The 17,157-nt window shown below is 45.7% G+C and overlaps 2 protein-coding genes across 26 annotated transcripts in view; one reads left to right on the forward strand and one right to left on the reverse strand.

Annotated features, from left to right (window-relative positions):
* The window catches only part of PCM1 (pericentriolar material 1), an 89,206-nt gene extending 86,381 nt beyond the window's left edge, over positions 1 to 2,825 (reverse strand). For 16 of the 22 annotated variants that reach the window (XM_073341890.1, XM_073341898.1, XM_073341897.1 and 13 more), the window contains exon 1: positions 2,671 to 2,825. The gene's annotated coding sequence lies outside the window, so the exon portion shown is untranslated. Of the gene's footprint in view, positions 1 to 1,099; positions 1,256 to 1,875; positions 2,046 to 2,670 lie in introns of those variants that run through there. The other 6 variants (XM_073341905.1, XM_073341900.1, XM_073341901.1 and 3 more) reach the window with 3 other exon arrangements.
* FGL1 (fibrinogen like 1) overlaps positions 2,031 to 17,157 on the forward strand; it is a 70,985-nt gene continuing 55,858 nt past the window's right edge. Inside the window, exon 1 of one of the 4 annotated variants that reach the window (XM_073341909.1) lies at positions 2,031 to 2,588. The gene's annotated coding sequence lies outside the window, so the exon portion shown is untranslated. Of the gene's footprint in view, positions 2,589 to 16,347; positions 16,624 to 17,157 lie in introns of those variants that run through there. The other 3 variants (XM_073341906.1, XM_073341908.1, XM_073341907.1) reach the window with 3 other exon arrangements.

Below are 17,157 nucleotides of genomic sequence, written 5' to 3' on the forward strand. Positions count from 1 at the left end.
GGGGTGTGTGTGGGGGCAGTCAGGGGATGGGAAGCAGGGTAGGGGGTGGGAGTCTCGGGGGCAGGGGTGTGGATAGGGGTTGAGGCAGTCAGGGGACAGTGAGCAGGCGGGGTTGGATGGGGGTAGAGTCCTGGAAACGGTTGGGGTAGGGGTATGGATAGGGGTCAGGGCAGTTAGGGGACAGGGCAGGGGGAGGTTAGATAGGGCAGAGGTTTGGGGGAGGTCAGGGAGTGGGGAACAGGGGAGGTTGGATAAGCGTGGGAGTCCCAGGGGGCCTGTTGGGGGCGGGGGTGTGGATAGGGGGCAGGGCAGTTAGGGGACAGGGAGTAGGGGGGGTTGGATAGGGGGTGGGGTGCCAGGGGGCAGTTAGGGGCAGGGGTCCCGGGAGGGAGTGGTCAGGGGATAAGGAGCAGGGGGGTTGGATGGGTCAGGGGTTCTGAGGGAGGTAGTCAGGAGGTAGGAAGTGGGAGGGGGCGGGGCGCAGGCTGTTTCAGGAGGCACAGCCTTCCCTACCCGAGTCTCCATAAAATTTCACAACCCACATGTGGCCCTTGGGCCAAAAAGCCACATTAACATCTTTTATGTTTATTTTCTCTGGTTTTCGGTGACACTTCGCATATAGTCAGTTTCACCATTTCCCATTGGTCAGTATCTCCCTTGCTGAAGGGCCCCTTAGAAGCACTAACAAAGAAGAAAATAGTTCCTACCCTTTAAAGGTTTTAAAATACAAAAAAAAAAAAAAAAAAAAATCAGGTCATTGCAGTTAGTGGATAGTCTATCAGAAAAATGGGTCATAAAGCTAATTTAAAAAAAATTCCAAAAATTTAAAGTTGAGAATGTTCACTCATTTTTATCATCAAGCAGTCACAGAAAGCCAACATACCAACTCCTCACTCTATCAGGACTTGCACTAATGATCCATACCATCAATTTTGTATTGTATAGACCTAACACAATCCAATATCAAAACTGCTGATCCTATTATACTGGCAATAAACAAATTGTGTAAAGGTACAAGTCAGGTAAACATTTGCACAAGAACAAACCAATGCCAAGATGTAACCTTTTACTTTAGGCCTTTTATTTTATGTACACTTACAACTTCAAGTGTGACTCCAACAAGTTATGAAACAGTCTCTTGTCAAATTTTAAAGTATCCATTTGAGCTGAAAAAGCTCATATGTTCAACATTTGTAATTTGATTGTGGAGGGAATCAAATATTCTGCACAATCTTCAACTCAGAAGTTCTGAAAACTAGAGATTTTAAAAGGGACAACATTAATTTAAAATCTAGCCTTAAAAAAGCTAAATTAAAAGTAATTTCAGATACCACAGACACTTCATGAATCCCCCTTCTAATCTCCAGTTTTGCCTTCATATTCTGTTGCTACTGGGAGATCCAAGCAGCTGAGAAAGCTGGCTATACATTAAACTGACTAAAGCAGTGTTGCCAACCCACGATGTAAACAAACAAAATCCCAGAGAAATAGTTCTCTAATCTCTTTCAGCTGACAATCATTCGATGAAGTGAGCTGTAGCTCACAAAAGCTTATGCTCAAATAAAATTCTGTCAGTCTCTAAGGTGCCACAAGTCCTCCTTTTCTTTTTGCAGATTAACAGGGCTGCTACTCTGAAACATATCCTCACATGTATCACAAACAACTGTGAACAAAAACACTGCGGCAGGAATGTTACTTGGACGGCGAGATGTCCCTCCAGTGGGGGGTACCGAGAAGCCCCGGCTCTAGCACAATAAATCGCCCATAAACACGCTCGATACCGAGTGGCCAGGCACACGAAGGGCCCCAGCTGAAGTCCATTTTCATTACGATCGCTGTTCCAGGCCCAGGCAATAGAACCCAGGACCGACCTACCTGCCTGCCTGCCCTTCAGTCGCTCCGAGACCCCAGCGCAGGAAAGTTCCTGCCCCCTCCACCTCCTGCTGCCGCCAGCGGGGATGGAGGAGCCGAGCTGCGGCCTCAACCGCTACAAGGTGGGGAGGCCGTTAGCAGGGCGGACCCGCTCCTTCCCAGCGGCAAAGCCGGCGGGCGGGCTCCGCGCCAAGGGCCGCTGGCAGGAAGCGGTCGGGCGGCCGTTGCCCGTGAACGCGCAGCGTCTCCTCGGAGAAACGAGCAACATACCCTCCCCCAACACCCCTCCACGCGGCGGGAACGACCGGCGCAGCTGGCCGGGCACCTTGGGGCGAGGAGCCGCTGCACAGAACCGGCGCCTCCCCCCACCCCGCTCCGTGAGAGAGCGAGCTGTCGGCGGCCGCTTTGTCCGCCGGGACCCGGCGACACTGGCCGGGCAAGACGAGCGCCACGCAGCTCTCCCCGTCCCGCGGGGGCCGTGCCCGGCCCGGCCGAGCGGGCTGCGAAGGCCAAGGGCTCCTCACAGGCCCGTCCCAGCTCTCCCTTCCGCGGCGCCTCCGGTGCAGCGGGCCGGGCAGCGAGCGGCGGACTCCCCGCGGCGAGCGGCAGGGAAAAGGCCATGCGGGCAGAGAGAAGGGGAACAATGCGGCAGCGGCGCCGCTGGAATAACATCGGGGCTGCCCTGGGGAAGGATCCCGCCTTGGGAGGAGCTCCAGGTAACCGAGATCGGGGCCCTCAACCAGGCCCGCCCCCCGGCCGGACTCGGGCTCCCAGACCCCGGCGGGGCAGCGGTGTTACCTTGGCAGCAGCACTGCTACCTTGGGCCCTGCGGCACCGACCGGGCCCTGTTGGTTGCGGGGTGAGGGGGGACAGGGACCCTCACACGCAAGCCTCAACGGCCACCTTCGCCGCCATTTTGGTTCTCCCCTGTACGCGGAGGCGGGGCGGGGCGGATGGATATACACCGTTACTTAGTAACGCACTTCGCAGATGCTCCTCCGCGCGGCCCCCTGCGGCGGCGTAAGGGCACGTGACTGACGGCCGACACAGCGCGCTTTTTTTTCACGCTATTCCGCTCACTCCATTCCTGGCGGGAAACCTGAGACAGCTTAATAGAGCCAGTGCCCCAAAAATAACCAAAACTATAAATCCCGACATGCCATGCGTGACCAAGCTAGTTCCACCTACTAAGGAGCAGAGCATGGTGGGATTGGTAGTGTCAGTGGTCTTGAGGATGACTATGGGTGGGTGTGGAGAGAGGGGGGAAGAGAGAGCGAGACACACACCCACACACGCTCCGATCGCAATGCATGCTGGGAAGTGTAGTCTCCTCTGACAGGTTAGCCTGTATTCGGCAAAAGAAAAGGAGTACTTGTGGCACCTTAGAGACTAACCAATTTATTTGAGCATGAGCTTTCGTGAGCTACAGCTCACTTCATCGGATGCATTCATTCTCTTTTGGTTACAGTGCTCCAATAAGGGTCAAGAATTTTGTCGCTAAAGCCTGGAGTGTCTGCTGAGAGAGATGGTCCCATTGCATCACAAACAGGGTTGAGAGCACTTTTTGTTCAGCGTGTCACTGGTTCAATCACCACTGGGATTCACAGTCTGTTTTCATCCAGTTTTTAAGTTCTCAGCCATTTTGACTTTATAATTACACTGGTGCCATGGACAGCTATAGTATATAAAATATGTATTTATCCCATGCCAAGAGTTCAACACCACTGTGAAATCTGATGTAACTCAACTAATCGCCCCACCCTTACTCAACAGCTAATGTTTGTGCATGCAACAGTCCCATGGGTTGTCTGGCGGAGACTGCACACGTAGTAGATTACAGGGCCTAAATGCCACAATTCTTCAAAACAATACAACTAGCCCATGCAATTGCCTCAAACTCACATCCTCTCACCCTAGCACACATCCTTATTCACCCCTCACACAAATCAAAACAAATCTTCCAGAATTGTCACTTTCTACGTGTGTCACTCTGAAGACCAGAATGTCTGTCAAGTCTGTGTGAAGTGACAAACAGCAACAAGTTTCAGAGGAACAGCCGTGTTAGTCTGTATTCGCAAAAAGAAAAGGAGTACTTGTGGCACCTTAGAGACTAACCAATTTATTTGAGCATGAGCTTTCGTGAGCTACAGCTCACTTCATCAGATGTTTACCGTGGAAACTGCAGCAGACTTTATATACACACAGAAATCATGAAACAATACCTCCTCCCACCCCACTGTCCTGCTGGTAATAGCTTATCTAAAGTGATCAACAGGTGGGCCATTTCCAGCACAAATCCAGGTTTTCTCACCCTCCACCCCCCCACACAAATTCACTCTCCTGCTGGTGCTAGCCCATCCAAAGTGACAACTCTTAACATAATCAAGTCGGGCTATTTCCTGCATAGATCAAGGTTTTCTCACATCCCCCCCGCCCCCATACACACACAAACTCACTCTCCTGCTGGTAATAGCTCATCTAAACTGACCATTCTCCAGGTTTAAATCCAAGTTAAACCAGAGCATCGGGGGGGGGGGTAGGAAAAAACAAGAGGAAACAGGCTACCTTGCATAATGACTTAGCCACTCCCAGTCTCTATTTAAGCCTAAATTAATAGTATCCAATTTGCAAATGAATTCCAATTCAGCAGTTTCTCGCTGGAGTCTGGATTTGAAGTTTTTTTGTTTTAAGATAGCGACCTTCATGTCTGTGATTGCGTGACCAGAGAGATTGAAGTGTTCTCCGACTGGTTTATGAATGTTATAATTCTTGACATCTGATTTGTGTCCATTTATTCTTTTACGTAGAGACTGTCCAGTTTGACCAATGTACATGGCAGAGGGGCATTGCTGGCACATGATGGCATAGATCACATTGGTGGATGTGCAGGTGAACGAGCCTCTGATAGTGTGGCTGATGTTATTAGGCCCTGTGATGGTGTCCCCTGAATAGATATGTGGGCACAATTGGCAACGGGCTTTGTTGCAAGGATAAGTTCCTGGGTTAGTGGTTCTGTTGTGTATGTGGTTGTTGGTGAGTATTTGCTTCAGGTTGCGGGGCTGTCACCACCAAACTAATACTGGTTACTGGGGAAGAGCTGTTTGGACGCGTCCTTCCCCCAAAAATACTTCCCAAAACCTTGCACCCCACTTCCTGGACAAGGTTTGGTAAAAAGCCTCACCAATTTGCTTAGGCGACTACAGATCCAGACCCTTGGATCTTAAGAACAATGAACAATCCTCCCAACACTTGCACCCCCCCTTTCCTGGGAAATGTTGGATAAAAAGCCTCACCAATTTGCATAGGTGACCACAGACCCAAACCCTTGGATCTGAGAACAATGAAAAAGCATTCAGTGTTTTACAAGAAGACTTTTAATAAAAAATAGAAGTAAATAGAAATAAAGAAATCCCCCCTGTAAAATCAGGATGGTAGATATCTTACAGGGTAATTAGATTCAAAAACATAGAGAACCCCTCTAGGCAAAACCTTAAGTTACAAAAAAGATACACAGTCAGAAATAGTTATTCTATTCAGCACAATTCTTTTCTCAGCCATTTAAAGAAATCATAATCTAACACATACCTAGCTAGATTACTTACTAAAAGTTCTAAGACTCCATTCCTGTTCTGTCCCCGGCCAAGACGACTACAGACAGACACACAAACCCTTTGTTTCTCTCCCTCCTCCCAGCTTTTGAAAGTATCTTGTCTCCTCATTGGTCATTTTGGTCAGGTGCCAGCGAGGTTACCTTTAGCTTCTTAACCCTTTACAGGTGAGAGGAGCTTTCCCCTGGCCAGGAGGGATTTCAAAGGGGTTTACCCTTCCCTTTATATTTATGACACGCCCCCCAAATCTCAGCTAGGGTGAAACACTGGCTGGGATTTCTTCCTGGAGCTCTAGGAAAACAGAGTTAATAAGACACATGCATCTCTAAATATACTACCAAGTACATAAAGACTAACAATATTTTCCACATCTCAAGGACGATTTTAACCAGTTGATTCTGGGAAACAGCCCCGCAACCTGAAGCAAATACTCACCAACAACCACATACACAACAGAACCACTAACCCAGGAACTTATCCTTGCAACAAAGCCCGTTGCCAATTGTGCCCACATATCTATTCAGGGGACACCATCACAGGGCCTAATAACATCAGCCACACTATCAGAGGCTCGTTCACCTGCACATCCACCAATGTGATCTATGCCATCATGTGCCAGCAATGCCCCTCTGCCATGTACATTGGTCAAACTGGACAGTCTCTACGTAAAAGAATAAATGGACACAAATCAGATGTCAAGAATTATAACATTCATAAACCAGTCGGAGAACACTTCAATCTCTCTGGTCACGCAATCACAGACATGAAGGTCGCTATCTTAAAACAAAAAAACTTCAAATCCAGACTCCAGCGAGAAACTGCTGAATTGGAATTCATTTGCAAATTGGATACTATTAATTTAGGCTTAAATAGAGACTGGGAGTGGCTAAGTCATTATGCAAGGTAGCCTGTTTCCTCTTGTTTTTTCCTACCCCCCCCCCCCCCCGATGCTCTGGTTTAACTTGGATTTAAACCTGGAGAATGGTCAGTTTAGATGAGCTATTACCAGCAGGAGAGTGAGTTTGTGTGTGTATGGGGGCGGGGGGGATGTGAGAAAACCTTGATCTATGCAGGAAATAGCCCGACTTGATTATGTTAAGAGTTGTCACTTTGGATGGGCTAGCACCAGCAGGAGAGTGAATTTGTGTGGGGGGGTGGAGGGTGAGAAAACCTGGATTTGTGCTGGAAATGGCCCACCTGTTGATCACTTTAGATAAGCTATTACCAGCAGGACAGTGGGGTGGGAGGAGGTATTGTTTCATGATTTCTGTGTGTATATAAAGTCTGCTGCAGTTTCCACGGTAAACATCTGATGAAGTGAGCTGTAGCTCACGAAAGCTCATGCTCAAATAAATTGGTTAGTCTCTAAGGTGCCACAAGTACTCCTTTTCTTTTTGCGGAAACAGCAACAAGTATGGTAGAGAGCTAATTTTGGTTAGAATATGAGCAGGTTCAATCATCACTGGGATTTGCAATCTGTTACCATCCAGTTTTTAAATTATCAACCATTTTCAGCTTTTTTACCACCCGACTTTATGAATTACACCTGTGTGATGATACAGGCTTCCAGCTACTAGTACTGCATATTGATCTAGTTCAAGGATTCTCAAACTGGGGGTTGTGACCTCTCAGGAGGTTGCACGGTTATTATGTGGGGGGGTCATGAGTTGTCAGCCTCCACACCCCCAAATCCTACCTCACCTCCAGCATTTATAGTAGAATTAAATATTAAAAAGAATGTGTTTTTAATTTTTAAAGGGGGGTCACACTCAGAGGCTTGCTGTGTGAAAGGGGTCACCAATACAAAAGTTTGAGAACCACTGATCTAGCTGCATTATAGGTGTCCTAAAAAGAAAGGAGAATTGTTGGGATTGTGCCCTTTGTTTACTTCTCTATGGTTATATATAAAAGATATGAAACATTTTTTAGATTTTAAATTCATGGCATATTAATAGGATCATAACATCAGTCATCAAGTGTGAGAAGTTATTTTTATTTAGACTGCAATAGAAACAGTTTAAAGTGCATACTTAGGTTTAAAAGTTTTCATATTGTCTCCTAAGTCACACATAAAATGATAAATAAGAGATTAAAGAGAAAAATCTTCCTTTCAGCACATTTAATTTGTGCATTTATCTCCACATTGTGTATATTCTTTTTAAATTTTTCCCCTGTTGTGTCTTTTGTGTCATTTGTAGATATTTTTACACAGCAACAAGAGAAAAAAGCAAAACAAAAAACTTTCAGGCCCTCATTATACATCATAAAGAAGCACAGGCACACAAAAAGCACATAGAAGAGAACTTTATCTCTGTTTACACATAAATAGTTACATAGTCTTAAGCTTCAGAGTGGTAGCCGTGTTAGTCTATATCAGCAAAAACAATGAGGAGTCCTTGTGGCACCTGAGAGACTAACAAATTTATTTGGGCATAAGCTTTTGTGGGCTAGAACCCCCTTCATCAGATGCATGGAGTGGAAAATACAGTAGCAAATATAAATACACAGTACATGAAAAGATGAGAGTTGCCTTACCAAGTTGGGGGCGGGGGGAGGGTCAGTGCTAATGAGACAATTCAATTAACAGTAGAATACCAAGGGAGGAAAAATCACTTTTGAGTGGTAATGAGGGTGGCCCATTTCAAACAGTTGACAAGAAGGTGTGAATAACAGTGGGGGAAAATTAGTTTTTGTAGTGACCCATCCACTCCCCATCTTTTTTCAGGCCTAATTTGATGATGTCCTGTTTGCAAATTAATTCCAGTTCTGCAGTTTCTCATTGTAGTCTGTTTCTGAAGGTTTTTTTGTTGAAGAATTGCCATTTTTAAGTCTCCTATTGAGTGACCAGGGAGATTAAAGTGTTCTCCTACCGGTTTTTAAATGTTATAATTCCTGGTGTCAGATTTGTGTCCATTTATTCTTTTGCATAGAGACTGTCTGGTTTGGCCAGTATATATGACAGAGGGTCATTGCTGGCACATACTGTGTACATATACCTGCTACTGTATTTTCCACTCCGTGCATCTGATGAAGTGGGTTCTAGCCCACGAAAGCTTATGGCCAAATACATTTGTTAGTCTCTAAAGTACTATAAGGACTTCTTGTTTTTATAGTCTTAAGCTTCATTTATTAACATATACCTGTGTTTTGTAAGATCAGTAACACTTTGGCTTCCTCTCTGCAGCTCTTTACATCAGCTCTTCACGCCTGCCACCAGAGGTGAAACTAAGCTGGTACGCCCAATACGGCATACCGGCAAGAGCCAGTGCATCGTACTGGCGCAGCCCGGCTTCCCCAGGGGGCAATTTAAAGGGCCTGGGGCTCCCAGCAGTGGCTGGAGCCCCAGGCTCTTTAAATTGCCTCCAGAGCCCCGCTCCTGGAGCCCTGGAGTAGCGGCTGCAGAGCTCTGGGGGCTATTTAAAGAGCTGGGGTGGTAGAAGCAGGGGAGCCCCAGGCCCTTTAAATAGCCCCCAGTGCCCTAGGGTGGGGAGGGGCTCCGGGGGCTATTTAAAGGGCCGGGACCCCAACTGCCTCTGCTGCCCCGGTCCTTGAAATAGTCGCTGGAGCCCCACTGCTTCCCAAGGACTCTGGGAGCTATTTAAAGGGCCCACGGCTCCCCTACTTCTACCTGGGGAAGCGGCGGGGCTCCAGCGCCTATTTAAAGGACTGGGGCTGCAGAGGCAGCTGGAGCCCCCGCTACCCCAGGGATCCGGGGGCTATTTAAAGGGCCAGGGCAGTGGAAGAGGGGAGCCCCGGGCCCTTTAAATAGCCCCCGGAGCCCTGGGCTGCTGCTGCTGCTACCCAGGTGGGGGAGGCACTTACATATCAGGGTGGGCTGGGGCTGGCTCTGACCCCCTCAACCCCACCCCTTCCGCCCTAGGCCTCGCCCCTTCCGGGGGCCAGAGCTGGCCCCAACGTACTGGTAAGTCACTCGACTTACTTTCACCCCTGCCTGCCACCCATTGGTCTACTTCATATGACGTTACCTTTAATATGCTATAACTCCTGCTATCGTGTCCTGTGGTCTCTATCAGCTACATCTCTGTTTTCAAAATAAGATACCTGGGGTGTTATGTCCAACATCTAGGCATCGCTGGCATTCAGAAAACCCCTACTCAGTTGCTGCCTATCCCCATAGGCATCTTAATTCCCTATGTGCTTAAGTTTCTGCCATTAAAGTCCCCAAAGTGCTTAAATTTTGGTAGCTGGGCACGTGCTCAGCCACCTCCATCCTGACGCTGCCCAGCTGCTCAGTGCTTAACTCTCATTCACACACTGAGTGTTCCTCTGCCTTTGGGGCCCAATCCAGTAGACATACTCAGAGCATGTCTAAACCCACGCCAAATGTCTGCTGGTGGTGCAACCCTCTCTTATGTCCTTTAGACCAATAGTTAGAGCTCTCACCATTTGGTTTTTTTATAGGCTTTTCCCAGAGTGACTGGTGATATAGTAGCCATATGATATCCAGGTCCCTAACTAAGACCAAAGGTTGCAGCTCAAGAGGGGTATCCGATCATGAGTTGCTCATACCTCTACTCCTACTGCCAGAAGTAGGGAAAAGGGGCCATGAATTCCTGAGCCTATATTACCTGAGACTCCAAAAGCAGGAGGCTCTAAGAATTTGTTTGTGGTTTATTGCTGAATGCTGATCCTGTGCAGTGGGTGTTTTCTTTATGCTCCATTAAAAATATGGTAAAGGAGACTTACATTGTTACTAAAGCCTTCATCACCTTATTTTACTTTACACGAGCAAAACAACAGCTGCAGGAAATTATTTTCCATGGCTCATCAACTGATCCCCTTTGTGCTAGAAGAACACAAGGACCAGAAACTCTGTGAGGCAGCAAATCTCTGATTTTTATGGCAAATGTCCCCACAGCAGGGAAGGGCATAAGGACATATTCCTATGTTTCCACAAGTGAAATCACTTAAAAAAAAAGAATATGCAGCAACTTCCTGTAATAGATCATGCTGATTTGTACCATTACCATCTCTATAACTATTGTGCAACTAATAATCTCATCTTAGAGCATGTAACAGATACTTGTTAAAAATAATTCTGCATCTATTACTTGAGTAATGTCTTTTTCTCCCACCCTCTACTGCCCTGCATGCATAATCAGCATTATACTGGCAATGGTTCAGAGAAAGATGTTCTATGTTTCAGAGTAGCAGCCGTGTTAGTCTGTATCTGCAAAAAGAACAGGAGTACTTGTGGCACCTTAGTGACTAACAAATTTATTCGAGCATAAGCCTTCGTAGGCTACAGCCCACTTCATCGGATGCATAGAATGGAACATATAGTAAGGCTAATCAGGAATCATAACATTCAAAAACCAGTAAGAGAACACTTCAGCCTCTCTGGCCACTCAGTAAAAGAGTTAAGGGTACCAATTCTGCAACAGAAAAGCTTCAAAAACAGACTCCAAGGAGAAACTGCTGAGCTTGAATTAATATGCAAACTAGATACCATTAACTTGGGTTTGAATAGAGACTGGGAGTGGCTGGGTCATTACACATATTGAATCTATTTCCCCATGTTAAGTATCCTCACACCTTCTTGTCAACTGTCTAAATGAGCCATCCTGATTATCACTACAAAAGTTTTTTTCTACTGCTGATAATAGGTCAGTTAATTAGCCTCTTACAGTTTGTATGGCAACTTCCACCTTCTCTGTATGTGTGTGTATATATATAAATATATCTTCTTACTATATGTTCCATTCTATGCATCCGATGACGTGGGCTCTAGCCCACGAAAGCTTATGCTCTAATAAATTTGTTAGTCTCTAAATTGCCACAAGTACTCTTGTTCTTTATGTTCTATGTTGTGACTGAGCAGTACCTATTATTGTCCTGCAGATGGCAGCAGCATCTAGCCCAGTGGTTGTCAACCTAATTATCATTGTGGGTCACATATGCAGCTCTATATGTGTTATGTGGGCCACATCCACACAATATACATATACTACCTGTACATCTACAAAAAAAAGTGTTAGTATTTGTTTTATGACAGAAATAAGATTCAAATCAATCTTGTATCTTTCATTTCAACACCAGCAAATGCCTACCAAGAACATTTTAAATTAGCTAAATAAGTAAAATCATTAACTGTTAAAAATTAATTTACTGTAAGGATGGCATGGTATGGTGTATTGTCACCCTCACTTCCGTGCTGTGGCTGGTGGTGCGGCTGGCCTGAGCGCCCAGAGAGTGCAGCTGCGGAGCCTGCCTGCAAAGATGGGGAGCCCTGTCAGATGCATGGGACTGCCCACCGTGGGACTGTCCACCATGCACCCAGCCCCCCTGCTAGGGACTGTCCCCCATTCACCCAGTATCTAGATCCCCCAACACTGGGCTGGCACACATGCCTGCCCTGCAGAGACAGGGTGCCCTATCCAAGGCAGAACAGCCCCCCATGGACTGCCCCCTCCAGAATCCAGCCTCCCACCCAGGGACTGTTCCCGCCCTGAACCCAGCCTCCCACCTAGGGACTTCCCCTCTGCACCCACCCACCCCCACCTAGGTACTGCCCCAGCACCTCCATATCCAGTGCCCCAGTATCTAGCTCCTCATCCAGGGAGTCCCTCAAGTCACCATTGCCCACACCTAGAGCCTGTCCCCCATGCACCAGCTGCACCCCTCTCCCTGCAGCCCTGGACCCTCTCCCTGCACTAGGGTTGCCAGGTGTCCAGTTTTTGACAGGAATGCCCGGTCAAAAAGAGACCCTGCTGATGGGGCCACTAAAAGGGCGGTCATGGGGTCTCTGCTCACTACCTCCACCCCAACCACTGTCTCCACAGCTCCCATTGGCCAGGAACCTGGCCGGGGCAGTGTTTGCGGGCACGGGCAGCGCATAGAGCCGCCTGGCTGCCCCTGCGCCTAGGAGCCGGACATGCTGGCTGCTTCCAGGAGCTGCCTGAGGTAAGCGCCACCCAGAGCCTGCACCCCACACCGCCTCCTGCACCCCAACCCCCTGTCCCAGCCCTGAGCCCCCTCATGCACCACAAAGCACTCATCCCCAGCCCCACCCCAGAGCCCACACCCCAGCCGGAGGCTGCACCCCCTCCCGCACCGCAACCTCCTACCCCAGCTAAGAACCCTCTCCCACACTCCGAACCCCTTGGCCCCAGCCTGGAGCCCCCTCCTGAACTCCAAACACCTCATCCCTGGTCCAACCCCAGAGCCTGCACCCCGAGCTGAAGCCCTAACCCCCTCCCGCTTCTGAATGCCCTGCCCGGTGAAAGTGAGTGAGGGTCGGGGAGAGCGAGTGACGGAGGAATAGGGTTGCCAACTTTGGTTGGACATATTCCTGGAAGTTTCATCAGATGACATAATCTTCAATTAAAGGTTAATCTTTAATTCCTGGAGATTCCAGGACAATCCTGGAGGATTGACAACCCTACGGAGGAAGCGGGGATGGAGTGAGCAGGGGGCAGGGCCTCAGGGAAGGGGCAGGGCAAGGGTATTCATTTTTGTGCGATTAGAAAGTTGGCAACGCTAGCCTGCATCCTAGCTCACTGCACCCCATTCCCATGGCCACTGGTCTACTAGGTTAGCTGTCTGTAGTTGAGCAGTGCAGCCTGCTCTGCCCATCTGCCGCTGCAGTCCTAGTGCCGGGAGCCTGCTCCAGCCAGGGCCACTGGAACCATAATCCTGTGGGGTGGGTGGGCACTGAGCACCCTGGCTTTCTACTGATGCTGCTGGGCCCGATCCTGCATGGCCCAATTTTTGCACCCCCCTACCAGCTCTGTGCCCGGGGCAAGTGACCCTCGCACCCCACCCTAGTTATGGCCCTGCGGAGGTCACATGAGCCACAGCTATATGCTGTTTGGGCTGCAAGTGGCCTGCATGTGGCAAACCACTAATCTAGCCACTTTCACGTTCTCTAGCTATCTGAAATAGCAATGTAGAAATGTGCTAAATGGAAACAGAAAAGAAAAACAAAATGAGAGAGAGAATTGTTAACTTGTAAAAGCCACCCAAATTTCCTCCCTGACCCCAAACAAAGAACTATACAATGAAAGAAACAAACCAAAAACTAATATACCTTATGAAGAAATTATCACAGCCAGGAGTTCATATGATTTTGTCCCTGTTTTTATTCAGTCCATTTTGAAGCTAAATTAATGAGGGAATTCTCATTTTCTATTCTTTCTGCATTATCATAGATAGCAAAAAGAGATAGTTCCAACATTTGAGATTCCATTCTAAAAAGAAAGTATTGAGGGGGCTTCTTTAAAATTGGAAAATTAAAAGAGCATCTGATAGCAGTCATTCCTGCACGTTTCATGAGCCCCATGGACTAACTGCTTTCTTTACACCTTATGGCTTTGATTTACATTAAAAATCTGTCAGCATTAAAGTATTTAGCGTATAAAGCTATGCTGAATACTGCAAAGTCACCCTAATTTTCATGTCCGTATGTGCTCCTATTTTAATACGGAAGCAATCTGCCAAAATGTGTACCACTATAGAGTACATCTGATTGAAAATAAATGTGTTCTTTAGCAGTTGCATTGTCTTAGGCTCACACCCTGGAGGTGCATGTTGACTTTGTATATTAACACAAGTTGTCAAACATGTCACATTGTAGCAATACAGAGTTAAGAAATTTCACAAAGTACCATGGAAATTAACTTTGTGGTGTGTGATACTGCATACTTTACTGAAGCAATAAAGCATGCAATACTGAGCCACACGTCACAGTGGGTAAGTGTGAAGCACTGGGGTACCATTTAACCAGTTCAGTAACGTTCACTTTTATAAAATACTGCATGCACTCAAATTTCATGTGATTTGTGTTACTTATACCCAGATATTTTATTTGCGTTTTACTCCAATAGCCTTCAAAAGCTACATGCTATTGATATTTATAATTTACTTGTTCATCTTCCTTTGTTGGGGAAGAGATATTTTAGGTGCCTCTTACCAGCCAAGAAAGCCTGTACAACTATTCTTAAAGTGTATGTTTGCTTTTATGAATCAGTTTTTTAAAATGAACAAATACTTGTAGTAATGCATGTCATATATGTACATTAAATTTAAAATAATGAACACATAGACAAAAGTTAGGATGGCTTTGACGTGTTTTGATTAGATTTATAATCCAAATATTACTGACATATTTCTAACATAATTGCTTACTTCCTTTGTTGAACTGCACTGGCAGGTTTGGATGACATACACTTAATTTCCAAATTACTTTGCTATATTTCTTTACTCAGTGGGGCTACGGCTACAGAGTGCTCAATTGTGATGTTATGAAGAGACTGAAACCACTCCACAGTTAAGGTTGCAACCAGGACTCTATTATAATGCTAATTTCTGACCCCTAAAATAAAAATGCTCACTTTTAAAATTTGAAGGGAAATTTTTAGTAGAAGGGAGAATTTTTCCAGAAAATTTGAAAGAAAGTAAGACTTAAAACTGAAAATACAGTCAAATTATGATTATGGAATTACTTGGTAAATAGTTTCCATCATATCTACAGGAGAGTTTTCAAGCAAAGAAAATAAAAAGTAATCATTAGCATCTTTCAAAAAGTAGATATAGGCCTTGAATGCTATATCCAGCAGAGCAAAACAATGTAGATAATATTTTCATTGGCAACATTAACATATAAAAATTCACGTGTAATTCCTCCCCCCGGAAAACATTAGATCAGACCCCATTTCACAGGGACTTTCTATGTCAATTGATTTACCTAGGAGCAGGTTAGAAGTTTCAATCTTAGAAGGCCTGGGCACTCTAGCCCCGATCCACAAAAACATTTAAGTATGTGTATAGTTCAAGAAACAAGATGGAGGACAATGGTGAATTGGGCTCCATATAGCTACATGGTAGGTATCTTCCCTAGATAATCAAATACCTTCTTTCACAAGGCCAATTTATTATTATAATTAGAGATAAACCTTTACCAAAACCATAGATCCAAACACCCTTAAACTTTGAGAAAGTTTGCATCAGGAGTCAGATCCAAAATTTGCATCTTGGACCCATCTCTAATTATTGTATATAGTCTTTCAAATAACTGTACCTTAAACCCATATAGACAGCCCTGTAATTGCAGCGATTTACCTGAATGTCCATCAAATCCATAGACCACTGGTGAGGCAGAGGAGGTAAGTAGCACAGTTGGAGCTAGTCAACATTCCTGCTTGCCTCCACTTTCAACTGGAGAGGCATATACATGTCCCAGACTACAATAATAGGGGTAGGAAAAAGCAGAGAGCCAGTTCTAAGTGTGGTTCCCATTATGGTACTGCCTGGGGACACTATTATAACCTGTTGGCACTGGGGTTTGATTAATTCTCATTGAAAGTGATAGATGTAACAGCTGCCTTTCATTCAGAATAAATGCAAAAAGCAATTAAGCTCCTTTATGGAATAGACATCTGAAACAATAGGAGCCACTGGCTAAAACACAGACCATGTGCGAGGCTGGAATAGGTGTTGAGCCATGCAGTCTGAGTAGTTTTCCTTGAGGTCTGAATACAAACATGTGGGGGCTGCATACAGTTTGATAGAGCTGTGCGCATGAGGGAGAGAGAAGGGGCAGTAACACCCTGGAACCATCCAGTGAAGGGAGCAAGGAAACCCCAGAGACAGCCAGAGAAGTACTTGTAGCATGACCCTAAGAAAAAGCTAAGAGAGCTTTTTGTTAAAGTTCTGACTAAGAAGAGACGTGGAAGTATGAGCAAAAACTGGATGTTTCATTCCTACTATGTTGAGGAAAACAGGACTTTATGTACATTCTTGGTAAATAATACCTGACTCCATCATCAATTTGTCCTCCTAATGGAAACAACTTGCAACTTCCTGAGTATTTGCTAAAGGGGGTAGCCCTATATTAAATTGAGGGGGAAACAACTGATTCCATTTCTGAAAGAATTCTACCCAAGGAAGCCAGTATTCAGTTGTAAGACGTATGGATTTGATCTCAAAGAAGATATGTAACATACAAGTTTTTTCAGTGTTGCCACCATTTAACTTAACAAAGAGTATGGGCCAGATTTAATGGTGAGGTAAATGATGGGTTAACTTCCACGCTGTTGAGTAAGTGAATATGTCACTAAATAAGTATAAACTCCAAACTGCAGGGATGGAGGGGCAGGCATGCAATGGCAGTGAGACAGAACTGGTGGGGGCAAGTTCTTTATGTTATATCTTTTTACACAATCCTGTTTGTTTTTTCCTGATACAGCCACCACCCTTCCACCTCCTCATATGAATTTGCACCCACATACTGACATAACTTAAAACACTTTTGAATTTGGCCCATTATTTGTTTCTATAGGCTTTGAAGCCATTTTGCATTTCACTTTCAGTTCAGCAGGAATGAGCACTAGTCTACACACACTTTGTGCACCAGCAAGAGTGCCTTACACAGATGTAGCTTATTTTGTTTTGTAGCTGATTTAGTTAAATTGCTGCAACCCCCTTGTATGTAAATCAGTTTCAAAATCTCGACAAAAGGGAACAACTCCCACTTAACTAAAGGGTAATTAAGAGTAGACCAGCCCCAAAAGAAAAAAAATATGTTTTTTCAAAGTATGCTGTTTTTCATAAATATGACTCCAAAATACCATATGGAGTATAAACAGTTACTAACTTTATTTAGCTGTTTAAAAATTATCTCTGTGTTTTTACTAACAATCTAATTGTTCGGTATTTT

Source organism: Lepidochelys kempii, chromosome 4, assembly GCF_965140265.1.
Source record: "Lepidochelys kempii isolate rLepKem1 chromosome 4, rLepKem1.hap2, whole genome shotgun sequence".
Classification (NCBI taxonomy): domain Eukaryota; kingdom Metazoa; phylum Chordata; order Testudines; family Cheloniidae; genus Lepidochelys; species Lepidochelys kempii.